This window comes from Apodemus sylvaticus, chromosome 4 (assembly GCF_947179515.1).
Source record: "Apodemus sylvaticus chromosome 4, mApoSyl1.1, whole genome shotgun sequence".
NCBI lineage: Eukaryota > Metazoa > Chordata > Mammalia > Rodentia > Muridae > Apodemus > Apodemus sylvaticus.
In genome coordinates this window covers 81335254-81349279 of record NC_067475.1, presented here as the reverse complement: position 1 = coordinate 81349279, position 14026 = coordinate 81335254, and the positions used below count along the sequence as shown (strand labels likewise).

The following is a 14026-nucleotide window of genomic DNA, read 5'->3' as shown; positions in this document are numbered from 1 at the left end:
TTAAAGAACATGGCTATATTTACTGTAGATAAATGCAAATTTAAAAAGGTTCTGTGTATGAAGGTTTAAATGATTTATTATCCTTCAGTGCATTCCTGAGTCTGAAGTTATGTAATGGATTTAGAAAATTTCATTTCCTGTTTGAAGGTTTAAATTTACATATTTTTCTCTAATACAAGTTGGACCTTGGTCAATAGAATATATAGTAAAACTCTCTGATAATACTATTACTTAATTTTTTGGGACTATAATTCTTTGTGTCTTCTGTTAAGTAGTATTCTGTTCTTTGGTTTATTATCTAATTAGTTTTTTTCCCTGCTATTGAATTTGAGAGGTGGTCTTCCTGCCCCATGCTCACCACGGCTAGTATTATAGGCCCCATATAATTACAATGTCAACTCTTAAATGTATAGGATAAATGAGTAAATATACTCACTTATTTTTTGGGGGGGGGACAGGTAGAGATTGAGGGAGAATTAAAGAAATAGAGTCTCTAAGTGGCTAAGGAATTTGTGTTCACATCAGCTTTCTTTATCTTTAATTTGGCTTCTTTTTTTTTTTTTATCAAGTCGCAATTCATATTGGTTTTAATATGGTTTTTCTTTTCAATAGGAACAGCTAATCCTATAACAAGTCCTCAGTTCACACAGTTGTTTTGTATTGTTTTGAGACTGTCATTTCAGTTGCTGAGGCTGTAGTGTGTACCACCAGAATGTAGCTTGTTTGTTTCTTTACTTGTTTCTGAGGCTGGCCCTTGGGTTTTAGCCCAGGCTGCCTTGAACTTGTGGTCTTCTTGCCCCATGCTCACCATGGCTAGGATTATAGGCCCCATACCTAGATCTACTTATTTTTAAAATTGAACCTTTTGTTTTTAAGACACTTTCAGAGTCACATACAGCTGAAAAATTAAGAAGAGAAATTCTATCTTTTTTATCTACTTTCCTCTAATGTGAAAATTAAAAAAAAATAACATAGTGATATAATCAAGATAAAGAAACTTTTCAGCACACATAGGTGCCTTTTGATGTCCTCTTGGCCCGGCCTCTTCTGAAGCTGTACCACATTGGAACTGCTGAAAACCACTAATTCTTTTTCTTTTCCATTATTTTGCCAGATGAAGAATTTTATATAAATGGAATAGTATGAATTTCTGTTTTTTTTTTTAAATCTAGTACAATATCCTGAAGATTCATCTAGGTCGTTGTATGTATTCCTGTTTATTGTTACGTAGTAGGTATGGTAAAGGTCTGTTTTCCAGGCTATTTTCTATTTTCAGGCTATCAATGAGAAAGTACCTATAAATATTCATGCTATATATTTTTCCTTTGGTATAAGAGTTCATTTTTCTTGAAAAAATGCGAGGTGTGCATTTGGTAGTTCAAATAGTAGTAGCATATTTAATTTTTGAAAGATATTACTGAACAGTTTCTACAGTGACTGCGCCAATTCACACCCCCACCAGCAACATATGAGTAATTCAGTTTCTCCATAGCTTTACTAGAAATTGATGTTACTGTTTTTATTTCAGTCATTCTGATTGACATGTCCTGATACCTATTTGTGGTTTTAGTTTCCTTAGTATCTAGTAATGTTGAACTTTATTCGTTTGCTTTTTCATTTTCTTTGTGTCTTCTGTTAAGTAGTATTTTGTTCTTTGGTTTATTATCTAATTAGTTTTTTCCCTGCTATTGAATTTGAGAGTTCTTTGTATATTTTAGATATCCTTCTCTCAAATATTTGGTTTACAAATATAGTTTGTATATAGATTGTTTTTTTGTAAGCAGTAGTTTATAATCTTTGATAAAGTCTAATTCATAAGTTTTTCCCATTTAATTTGCTTCTGGGTGTGATGTCTAAGAACTCTTAAATTAACCCTGAGAATTTTCTTTTGTTGTTTTTCTAAAAGTTTAACATAGCGTATTTCAGCCTGTGATCCGTGTTAAGCTGTTTTGGGTTAGGTGTGCTGCTCGTAAGCATTTTGTTTGCTTATTGATGGCTAGTTGCTGCAGCCTATGTGTTGAAAGAATTGCCACCACTGTGATGCTTGTTGCAGCTTTGTCAAACCTCAGTTGGGATGGTGCTTCTAAGTTTTGTTCTATTCCATGGATTTATACGTCTGTCCTGATAGCTAGCTCCCCATGGTATTGATCACTGTAGCCATGCAGAAACCTGAAATTAGGGAGCCAGATTCCTCCTACTTTTTGTCTTTTAAGATTGTTTTTCTGTTCTAGTTCATCTCCTTCCATATAAATTTACAATAATTATTTTGTCCGTCTGAAGAAATGTTTCAGGGATTTATGATAGAAACTGTTAAATGAACCTATATCACTTTTGGGAAGTGTTGACTTATATAAACATATATACCTGCTCTCCATATATTGAAGTTAAATACCCTAGTTCTACATGTTTTGGTGGTTTTAATAGCTAAATTGTTTTTATATGTCTAGTAGTTGTAAATGTTGGCATTTTTATTTCATTGCCAGAGTTGTTACTGTTTTTTTAATTTTTATTGGTTCTTTCTGAATTTCCCGTTGTGCACCCTAACCCCACTCATCTCTTCCTCCCTGTGTACTTGCTCTCTACCCTTGCAACCTCCCCCTGAACAGAGGAAAAAAATCTCATTATGAAAGCTGTAGTATGTCACAATGCACCCCACAATATACACTTTGGTCCACACTTCTTTGCTTGCAAATGGTCATCACAATTACTTGTTGGTCTGGTATGAAGCCTCTGGATTCTGCTACTCTATCAATATTGGAACCTCACTGAGACTCCTCTGGGATATCCTGTTGTTGCCCTGTGTCGTGGAGATCCTGTGGTTTTGGATCTGTAGGACCGGCCCCTTCATGCGCTCCAGCAGTTCATCCATGGGGGAAGATGTTGGGGTGGGACAATCCAGAGCCATGGATCTGGGCCTGAGAGGTGGGCCTGGGTGAGTTTGTCAGTCCACCGGCTATATCATTTTCATGCCCTTGGGGCCAGCTCACAGGCAACCCCTGCTACCAGGACCAACTCTATCCCACTGCCCAGGTGAGGTTCAGGGCCCACTCTTGAAAGAGCTTCAACTGGTGAGGGGCGAGACCAGATCTCCTGCTGTCATGACCCTAGAGCCAGGTCTCATACCTGTGACAGGTGGTAAGGGGCAAGAAGGGGAAGAGGGGAGAAGGGTATCTATCTTTTTCTGTTCCATGCCTCAGCATGGGAGACGAGTGGCAGGACCAGCTCTCCCACATTCATACCCTCCGACTAGCTTACTAGTAATTCCTGCAATGTTCAGCCTTCTCTCCAGAGTGTTTAAGATAGCTAGGGGCAGTAAGGACAGTTAGGACAGCTTTCCTGCTGGCAAGTTCCCAGGGCCAGCTTTCTCCCATTTTCAGGAAAGGGGTGGGGTGAGTTCTGCACAGCCTTCAGACTTCAGCACATCCCTGGGGCCAGCCCAGACCAGGAACATCCACTTGACTTTTGATGGTAATAGACCCCTGCTGCATGGCTGGATGGTGGTAGCATAGGCCAGGACCCCACCATTATCCTAGGTATCATCACTGGCTACTCATATCAGGCTGTCCCGCACTACCCTTGGATCTCCAGTTCTGACTCTCTTCATTCTGCCCACATCCTTCTGTTTCTCTTTCTCTTCCATTTCTCTACCATTTACTTGCTCCTCTTCGTGGCTACTGGGATCTTTTGAGTTTTGGGGATCATCCCAGGAATAGTCTCAGAAATGCTATACCCTGCTCCCAGGCATGGTCTGATACCCACCCACCCCAACCCCTGGTCCTGCTGGGCGCTGGACTGGTAGTCATCTTAGTCTAGCTCCCAGTCTGGGCCCCCTGGTGCTTGAGTGGTGGTCCCCTTAGCCTTGCCTTTTTCAGAGAGTGTTAGGGTACTAATTCAAATTCAGAGATCAGAACACTGAGGGTAGACATAGCCTCTCTTCTTCTGCCACTTACTGGCACACATGTGACACAGTAGCTACACTCACAATGCCTCCATATTGCCATTGTTAATAGAATTGTATTTGTATGTGTCTTGTAACCTGACCTTTCTGGAAGATCACTTTCTTTTCTTTTTTTAGACTTCCAGATGCTAATGTGTTTTATTTATTATGTATTATTTTTTCTTCCATTAATTTATTTTTTTATTCACTTTACATCTGGATTGTAGTCCCCCCTCCATCCAATCCCCTCACAGTCTTTCCCTCCCCTTCACCTCTGAGACACAGAAGGCAGTCCTGGACACCAATTCACCCTGGCACATCAAGTCACTGCAGGACTAGGTACATTCCCTCCCACTGAGGCAGACAAGGTAGCCTAGTTAGGGGCACAGGATCCACAAGCAGGCAACAGAGTCAGGGTAAGTCCCCACTCTAGTTTCTGGGAGACCCACATGAGGACCAAGCTGCACATCTGCTGGGCATGTGCTGGGGCTGGGGCTGGGGCTGGGCTGGGCTGGGGTTAGCTAGGCCAGCCTTTGTGTGCTCTTTGTTTAGTGGTTCAGAGGTTATGAACACTGGCTATTCTCCCAAAGTAAGGCCCCTTCTTAGCTTTGTTAAGGTTTGTGTCCCTGAGAGGTAGTCTGTATGTGTGTGTTGCTGGTAGATCCAACTCAAGTGCTTTTAATATTTTTTCTATTTTTGCTTTGAGTTGAGAAGCATAAAATTGTGTTCATTTTGAAACATCAATTTAATAGAAATATACAGTGAAATTCTGTGGACTTTTTTGTTTAAAATTACAGATATTTCCATAATAGTTACAGGGTTATTAAAATTTCCTATTTTATGTTGAGAAGGATGTGGTAGCTTATATTTTTGTATAAATTGGTGCATGTCCTCTAAATTGTCAAATTTTGTGTTTAAAGTTGTTTATGCTTTTCTATTCTACTTTTTCTCTCAAGCCCCTCCTCCACCCCCCCCATGTTATTTTTTATTTTTGAGGCAGGGTTTTAAAAATCTGTTTCATTCTGGATACTGGCAGTTTTGACTTCTGGCTTGCTGCTTTGTCTTGCCAAAGCAATTCAATTATATTGATATATTCAAATAACATTTTCTTTATTTCACTGATAGCTTTCTGGCTTTTAGTTGTGTTGGTGTCTGTTCTTTGATATTTCTTATGTTTTGCTTCCTTCTGGCTAATTTTGCCTTTCTTTTTTTTAAAACTAGGTTTTCAGAAAATTTTTAAATTGAAAATAAGTTATTTTCATATCATGGGTTTTCCTCTCTCATCACCTCCCAGATCCTCCCTGCCTCCTCACCCCTGATGCCTTCTTTTTTCTCTCTTTTTATGGAGTTTTATTTATTTATTTTTATGTATATGTGTCTCTGTATGTGCTCAAGAAGCTCAGAGAGGTTAGCTGGAGTTTCAGGCATTTGTGAGTTGTTTGATGTGAGTGCTGGAAATCAAACTCGGTTCTCTGTAAGAACGATGTATGATTTTAATACTGAGCCACTTCTCCAGCCCCCCTTCTGTCTCTTAAGAAAACAAATAGACAGTATAAAAGACAAATAAGAATAAAACAAAACTATCACACTAACAAAGAAGGAAAACAAAGAAAGCCCAAGAAATGAACACACACACACATACATATACACATATGCACACATATACACACATGCATATACATATATATGCCTAAATATGTTCAATCCTCAGTCTGTTTAGTATTACTTATATGTACATGATTTCAGGTATTGTTATTGGTTTTGATTTTTGTATTGGAACTGTTTAGTGGGGCTCATTCCTATTTCTCCCACTTTCATCATTCCTTAGTTCTTCAGTTGTATAGGTATGGGAACCCATGAGACTTTTCTCTTCTAGGTTAGCATGTTTAGTGATACTGTGCTTTTTCAGGTCTTGTTTTTGCAGCCATATTGCTGAGGTATCATGAGTGATGTTTCCTTGTCATTTCTAGGGCATACATTCTTACTGAAGATTTTCTAATCCTCTGGCCCTTAAAATCTTTGCCCCCATTCCCACCCCATGTTCTCTTAGTCTCGGGTTCAGTACTTATGTATGTATCATTTGTGTTTTTTCTGTAATGGTCTCTGTTGCAAAAAGAAGCTTCTTTGATGAGTGGTGAGAGTTATACTTACCTGTGGATATAAAGATATAAAGATAGAGTTTGGAATTATGCTGGCTTAGTGAAGTGGTGGTAGTAGGTTCTCTTATTTGAGAGAATGTTTGACTTAGGTAGTTGGCTAGTTTCCAAAACCAGGCATGATTTGTTTTTCCTGTTGAGTGGGTTTTAAGTCTAATTAGAGAGATATTGGTTCCTATAGATATGAGTGCCACTATTGCTCTATTAGGGTTATTGTACCACACCAGTAATTGTAGTTGGTGGGTATTACAGCTGGGTAGGACTTAGTTGCTGCCTTCCCTTGGAATCTTGCATAGCACTTTCTAGTTCTATGAAAGATAGCATTTAGGGAGGAGACTTTCAAGTCAGATCTATCTTGGATTCTCCTGGTCTTGTGTCAGAGTAGCAATAGCAGCTAACCTTCAACCTGTGTGAAGCAACAAGGGAGCATCAATAATCTATATGGTTATGGAGGGCTCTAGGACTTTGCTGACCAAGAACTCAAAAGGAGCTTTCATAGGCCTAATATTGGGGTTTTTGTTAGCTCTGGGGTGGAATATTGTCAGCCTAAATGGGATAGTTTCATTTAAACTCACTCCCCCACTCTGTGTGTGTGTCTGTGTATGTGTGTTTGTATGTGTATGCATGTTAGAGTTATTTTTAGCTTTTTGAGAATTCTCCACACTGATTCTCATAGTGGCTCGACCAGATTTCAGTCACATCAACATTGAATAAGGCTTCCCTTTTCTCCATATCCCTTCTAGCATTTCTTGTTAATCTTAGCCATTGTGACTGGGGTAAGATGAAATATGAAAAAGTCACATTTCCCTTATTGCTAAGGATAATGAACACTTTTGAAATACTTATTTCTTATTTTTTTATTTATTTTTATAAATGTTTTATGTGTATGGTTGTTTTATCTGCATGTATGTCTGTGTACCACGTGCATGCAGTGCTTGCAGAGGACAGAAGAAGTCAGATCCCTTGGAACTGGAGTTATAGATGGTTGTGAGCCACCTCGTGTGTGTTTGGAATTGCATCCTCAACCTCAGGAATGGGCTCCTGGGATCTGCATGCTTCAGGATACCATTCTGTTGTCAGATTTCTCCTGGTAGATGAACCTGGGCAGTGTGACTATTGTATCGGAAGTTACCACTCTGTCATTAAACCCAAGCATAAATCTGTGAAATCAGGGACTCTTCTTGTAATTAATTCATTTTATATGTATGCATCTTTTGCCTGTGTGTATGTCTTTACATTATGTATGCCTGATGCCCCTCAGGCCAGAAGATGGGGTTGGATCTCCTGCTGCCGTAGTTACGAAGTTACATATGGCAGCAAGCCATCATGTGAGTGTTAAGAATCGAGCTGTGATCCTTTGGAACAGCAGCCAGTGTTCTTAACTGATGAGCTATCCTTTCCTCCCGCCCAACAACCCCCGCCTCCAAGTTTTTTTATTATTAGATATATTCTTGATTTATATTTCTAATGACTTCCCCTTTCCTGGTCCCCCCCCCTCCCCGAAAGTCCTATAAGCCCTCCTCCCTCCCCCTATTTCCCAATCAGCCCCCTTCTGCTTCCCTGTCCTGGTATTCCCCTATACTGCTGCATCGAACCTTTCCAGGACTAGGGGCCTCTCCTTCCTCCTTCTTGGACATCATTTGATATGTGAATTGTGTCTTGGGTATTCCGAGCTTCTGGGCTAATATCCACTTATCAGTGAGTACATACCATGTGTGTTCTTTTGTGACTGTGTTACCTCGCTTAGGATATTTTCCAATTACACCTATTTCCTAAGAATTTCATGAATTCATTGTTTTTAATAGCTGAGTAGTACTCCATTGTGTAAATGTACCACATTTTCTGTATCCATTCCTTTGTTGAGGGACATCTGGGTTCTTTCTCACTTCTGGCTATTATAAATAAGGCTGCTAGAATATAGTGGAGCATGTGTCCTTGTTATATGTTGGAGAATCTTTTGGGTATATGCCCAGGAATGCTATAGCTGGGTCATCAGGTAGTACTATGTCCAGTTTTCTGAGGAGCCACCAAACTGATTTCCAGAGTGGTTGTACCAGCTTGCAATCCCACCAGCAATGGAGGAGAGCTCCTCTTCTTCCACATCCTCGACAGAATCTGCTGTTACCTGAGTTTTTGATCTTCGCCATTCTGAGTCATGTGAGGTGGAATCTCAGGGTTGTTTTGATTTGTATATCCCTGGTGACTAAGGATGTTGAACATTACTTTAGGTGCTTCTTGGCCATTCAATATTAACTGAAAGGAGAGAAACTTGAAGCAAGTCCCACTAAAATCAGGGACTAGACAAGGCTGCCCACTCTCTCCATATCCATTCAATATAGTACTTTAAGTTCTAGCTAGAACAATTAGACAACAAAAGGAGGTCAAAGGGATACAGATTGGAAGAAGTCAAAATATCACTATTTGCAAATCATATGATCGTATACTTAAGTGACTCCAAAAATTCCACCAGAAGAACTCCTAAAGCTGATAAACAACTTCAGCAAAGTGGCTGGATATAAATTTAACTCAAACAAGTCATTCCTCTACTCAAAGATAGACAGGCTGAGAAAGAAATTAGGGAAATGACACCTTTCACAATAGTCAAGTAATATTACATACCTCAGTGTGACTCTAACCAAGCAAGTGAAAGATCTGTATGACAAGAACTCCAAGTCTCTGAAGAAAGAAATCGAAGAAAATCTCAGAAGATGGAAAGATCCCCCATGTTCATGGATTGACAGGATTAATATAATAAAAATGGCTATCTTGCTGAAAGCAATCGACAATTAATTTTAGTAGAGTCCATTGTGCACACACCCACATGTTTATACACATTGAACAAATAGCTATAATAAAACACAGTCACAGGTGCATTTTCTCAGGTATGTAACTTCTAAGAAACTTTAAATTTAACCATATACATTAGTTCAGTCAGTATAGTTGAGAGACCAAACAACCAGTAGTGATTTCTGAAGAGTAGGCATGTCCTTGTCCTGTTGACTGCCATGGTGAGTCTGTAGTTTCAGTATTCATGGATATTGTCGCATTGTAATTTTCACAATGGGATGAATGCTTAGCTTCTGACATTGCCCCTCCTGCTATTGTCACTGTTTATGTATCTTATAAACTATGAAGGTGGACAGTTGGGAAGACTGGTCATATTCTCTCTCTCTCTCTCTCTCTCTCTCTCTCTCTCTCTCTCTCTCTCTCTCTCTCTCTCTCTCTCATAATGCTAAGGCTGAGATAGATGGAAGTGTTTTGAAGTTAAGATCAGCCTGAGGAAAAAAATGAGTTTAAGTCATGCCTTATTTAGGGTTTCACTGCTGTGAACAGACACCATGACCATGACCAAGGCAACTCTTATAAAGGATAACATTTAATTGGGGCTGACTTACAGGTTCAGAGGTTCAGAGGTTCAGTCCATTATCATCAAGGTGGGAGCAGGGCAGCATCTAGGCAGGCATGATGCAGACAGAGGTGAGTTCCACATCTTCATCTGAAGGCGGCTTGGAAAATATTGACTTCCAGGCAGCTAGGATGAGGGTCTTAAAGCCCACACTCACAGTAACATACCCACTCCAACAGGGCCATGCCTTCTAATAGCACTACTCCCTTGGCTGAGCCATATACAAACCATCACTAGTTGGAACTATATTTTTCTGTAACTGTGTTAGTATCTTTTATGTATCCTTCTCATTTCAAAAATGTTTTTAGTTCAAAAGTGCTAATCCCAGTTATCCAGTTTTCCTGTAACAGTGTGATACTCTACATGGAAAAAAACTATATACTTAGTTTATTTTCTCTTTTCTTTCTTTTTTGATGGCTTGTTTTTATATATTAACAAACTCAGAATAAAAGTAATTTAGACATTATTGGACAAGTCACAAGAACTAGAGCAATATTCAGTTAGTGGCAGAGGCTGAGATTATACTCTGCTCAGTCTTCCTGTTACACGGAGCGGGGCACTTGTCCTGTCTATGAGGAGACACTTAACCAGTTCCCATTGAGTTGTCTAGAGTAAGCACAGCCGCCCCGGGAGTACCAGGTGCTGAGTTACAGTCTTCTAGCTTTATAAATCTTTTGAAGAGAAGATACTTATTTTTCATTTTCCTGTATTTTTTTTAAAAATTTTTGAGCATGTAGGTTACTTTAGTGACCAATTTTAAGCTAAGGCATTTTCTTAATAAAAAAATTGAGAAGAAAATTGCTATGCTCGAATTAAGGTCTTGGTACAAAAGTTATAAAGGTTCATTTGAATTCTTTGAATAAAATACTTTAAAAGGTCTATAATCATATACATTAAACTGTGACCTATATAAAGCATGTTATGCCACCCTGAAGGTTGCTATAAAAATTGTTTATGAAGTTCATGCAGGACTAAAATATGTTGAAATGGAGAGTTTTGAAAAATGTTCTATATAGCAGAGGAGACCAAATCATGCTAAAATGCAGGAAAAGACTATACATCAGTTTCCAGGCTACATTATTCAAAAAAATACAACCATAAAAAGGTAATAAGATTACATTTTCACATTTCATGGCTGGTAAAGTGCATTAGGCTGTTCAGATATTCATAACTCCCTGTGACATTTGGAAGATTACATTTTGGAGTGCAGAGCCATTACTGCTTCTCAGATAATAACCCACAGTGCCTGGGCCTGGGTATGATACCCGTCATTGGAGACAAATTTCTGTTTTGAAGGTTGATCAGCTTCAAATAACTATTAGAAAGGGTTAACCTGACATACTGTAGGCTCTCTGCTTGGTTTTTAGTTATAATAGATATGCATGCATACAGTATATCAAATATGCCACACATTTGTACGTACAAATTTCAGTCATCAATTTTCTCCTTGAAAGGCGTATCTTCTAATATTTAATGCAATGGAAAAATATTTAAAACACCTGTCTGCATGTTGCTTCCACACTATAAGCTCAGTCTAGAAGCTGGTGAATTATTTGGGGCCTTTTTGGAAATTACTTCCCAAATTAATTCTATGGCTTCTTGGAAGGGTGGTTGTGGCTGATAATGTACACAGATCAGAGTGACAGATGGGTGTAAGGAGTACTAAGGTGAAGGTGAGGGCTCTCAAGATAGTGCAGTGAGGTTTTTGTCCTGTTTAGTTCCCTAGAAGGCATATAATTTTTAAGAAATTTTTACAGTATTAGAACACTCTGTATTTATTATTTCTGTAGTAAGTTATTTCTTTATGCCAGTTAGTTTATTTACATGTTGTTGGTGTGCATTTGAGGCAGTATACCCTTTGTATATCCAATTGAGAACTTTCAGTTTCTGTCTACTAGAAAATGTTGCTGAAGTTTTCTTCCTTAGTTTTGTGTCTAAATGATTTTCATAAAACCGTTTCTCTTTCTGCTTTCTTCTCATTAAACAGTGACTTTAGGATAATGTGTTATTTTATGTAACACTGTATAGGGTTATTGGTGTTTTATGGCTTTAGAGATTTATTGCTCTTTTGCTGCCTTTCTGAGACTTTATAGCGCTTTCTGGTCAGAAGTTATTCTTATTCTCAAAGAGGTTACTTTTTAACTTACATTCTACTTCTGTGTGGACTTCCACAGATGCCATATCCATTTCCTCAGCTGCACCTGCATCCCCTTGCACATAGCACATTGTATTATGTACATTATTAAGGGTATGGAGTTTTTATAGCATACATGATTTTTATTTTGTCTTTAATATTAATTTTGTGAACAAATGTGAAGTTTTGGTCATATGTCATGGTGTCATTTATAGTCATTATATTCATTGCTTTGTCCCAAACTTCACTTTTTAAATTTTCTTTTAGGAAATAATTTATATTTACAACGTGAATTATGAATGATTTTCTCTAGTGCATATATTGTGATTTCATGATTTTTTTGTGCATGTACTTAAGTATCCCCTCCCCCAAATTACTTAAGATTAAACTCAAAGTCTTATTATCATTGAACTATAGACCCTGGTCAAAATTTTAATTTATATTAATTATGTTCATCAGTGAGAAGTCCAGAAAGCTTAACAAAATCTTTTTTCTCCAATTAATTAATTAATTTTTTGAGACAAGGTCTTGGGTAGTCCAAGCTGACCTTGAATTCACTGTTTAGCAATGGATCATCTTTAATTATTAGTTCTTTTCTTTTCTTCTCTTCTCTTTTCTTTCTTTCTTTTTCTCTTTCTTTTCTTTCTTTCTAGATAGGGTCTCACTGGTTTGGTGAGTAGATCAGGCAGGCCTTGAACTTAGAGAATTTCTCACATCTGCCTTCTGGGATGCTGCAAAGGGGTATATCACCATACTACCATGCCTGGACTTGTTTATTTAGTTCACTTGTATTTTATATGTTTATGTGTTTTGTCTGCTATGTAAGGATACTATGTGTGTGTCTGGTATCCTCTGACCAAGAAAAGGGTGCCCAGTTACTTGGAATTGGAGTTAAGGATGGTTGTATGTCAGTTGTTAAGTGAATGCTAGGATCCAAACCTAGTCTCTCTGTGATAGTATATAGTGCTGTTAACGTCTGAGCTACTTCTCCAGCTCAGTCCTGACCTTGAACTCTTGATCTTCCTGTTTCTTCTCAAGCACTAGGATTAGTGTCATCTGGTCTAAAGAGCTTTGAAAAGCTTTTACCTCTCAAGTTTATAAAATATTTTCCTATCATTTCATGTAGCTGGTAGTGGCTTTCTTTCTTTCCTTTTCTTTTTTGTTTTTAAAGATTTATTTATTTTGTGTATATGAGTACTGTCACTGTCCTTAGACACACCAGAAGAGGGCATTGGATCCCATGCCCTTACAGATTATTGTGAGCCATCTCACATTGTGATTATTAATATTGTGATATTGTGAGATTATAGTGAACTTACAGATGGTTGTGAGCTATCATGTGGTTGTTGGGAATTGAACTCAGGACCTCTGGAAGCACAGTCAGTGTTCTTAACCACTGAGCCATCTCTCTAGCTGGTAGTGGCTTTCTTAAGTTACTCTACATTTGTTATTTTGAAAATATACATTTTCTATATTCTAAGTCTTAAGCCACTTTGTACTATCTAGATTTGAAAATTTCTTCAGAGTATTTATTTTTTTTGAGATTTAAAAAAAGTTGACTAAGGGCTAGAGAGATGACTTAGAGGTCAAGAGCACTGACTGCTCTTCCTGAGGGTCCTGAGTTCACCCGCAACCATATGGTAGCTCACAACATATGTAAGGGGATTTGATACCCTCTTCTGGTGTGTCTGAAGACAGCTCTGGCTGGGTCCTGAGGGGAGGAGAATTTCCTTGGCTTGTTCAACAGGTGACTTGGCTTGGTGGAGGCCCCGGTTTGAAGCACTGAAAGGCCTTCTGTGGGGAATTAGACGAGGCTCTTTAGGTAAAGGCCTGTTTTATTGCACCCCACACCAATTCCAATGAAAAGAGGCTGTCCATGGTCTTAAAGCACTTATTATCAAGGTGGAGAGTGGTGATGAGAAAACTGCACCCCACTTTCTCAGGGTGGGCCTGAGGTTAAATACCTTTTGTAGGGAGGAGTGTCTGGGAAGGGAGTTCATTGGCTAAACCTTCAGGCCTTTAGGTACCTCATTAAAATGGAGATTTGTCTTGAGGCTACCTTGACCAAGGTGGAGGGGCTTGGGGCGTTGCCCTTATGTGACTGATGGCCACTGACCTATGGAGAGCTGTGGCCTTGTGCCAGGAGCCTGTTGTCCAGGAGCATAGCAGAATGTCTACCCTCCCTTGCAGGGTTATCCCCTGCAGGGTCACCAGGGTGTCAACCTTAGCTCAACCAGAAACCAGGCTCCCTTTTTATGGTCCTACATTCACATATATACAATAAATAAATCTTTAAAAAAGTTGACTCTTTTGTTGTTAGAGGGTATGGAATGATGCAAATGGGTAATCATTGCTAATTTGAAGTTTAGGAGCAAGTGATAGTGGTAATGGAT

The 14026-nt window shown here is 38.7% G+C and overlaps 1 protein-coding gene and 1 non-coding gene across 7 annotated transcripts in view; one reads left to right on the top strand and one right to left on the bottom strand.

The window, feature by feature from the left end:
* Lrba (LPS responsive beige-like anchor protein) overlaps positions 1-14026 on the top strand; it is a 583194-nt gene that overhangs the window by 48559 nt on the left and 520609 nt on the right. The window lies entirely within an intron of this gene.
* On the bottom strand, positions 3875-4001 carry LOC127683939 (small nucleolar RNA SNORA17). Its single transcript, XR_007977709.1, has one exon. It is a non-coding gene; the product is annotated as a small nucleolar RNA SNORA17 (small nucleolar RNA).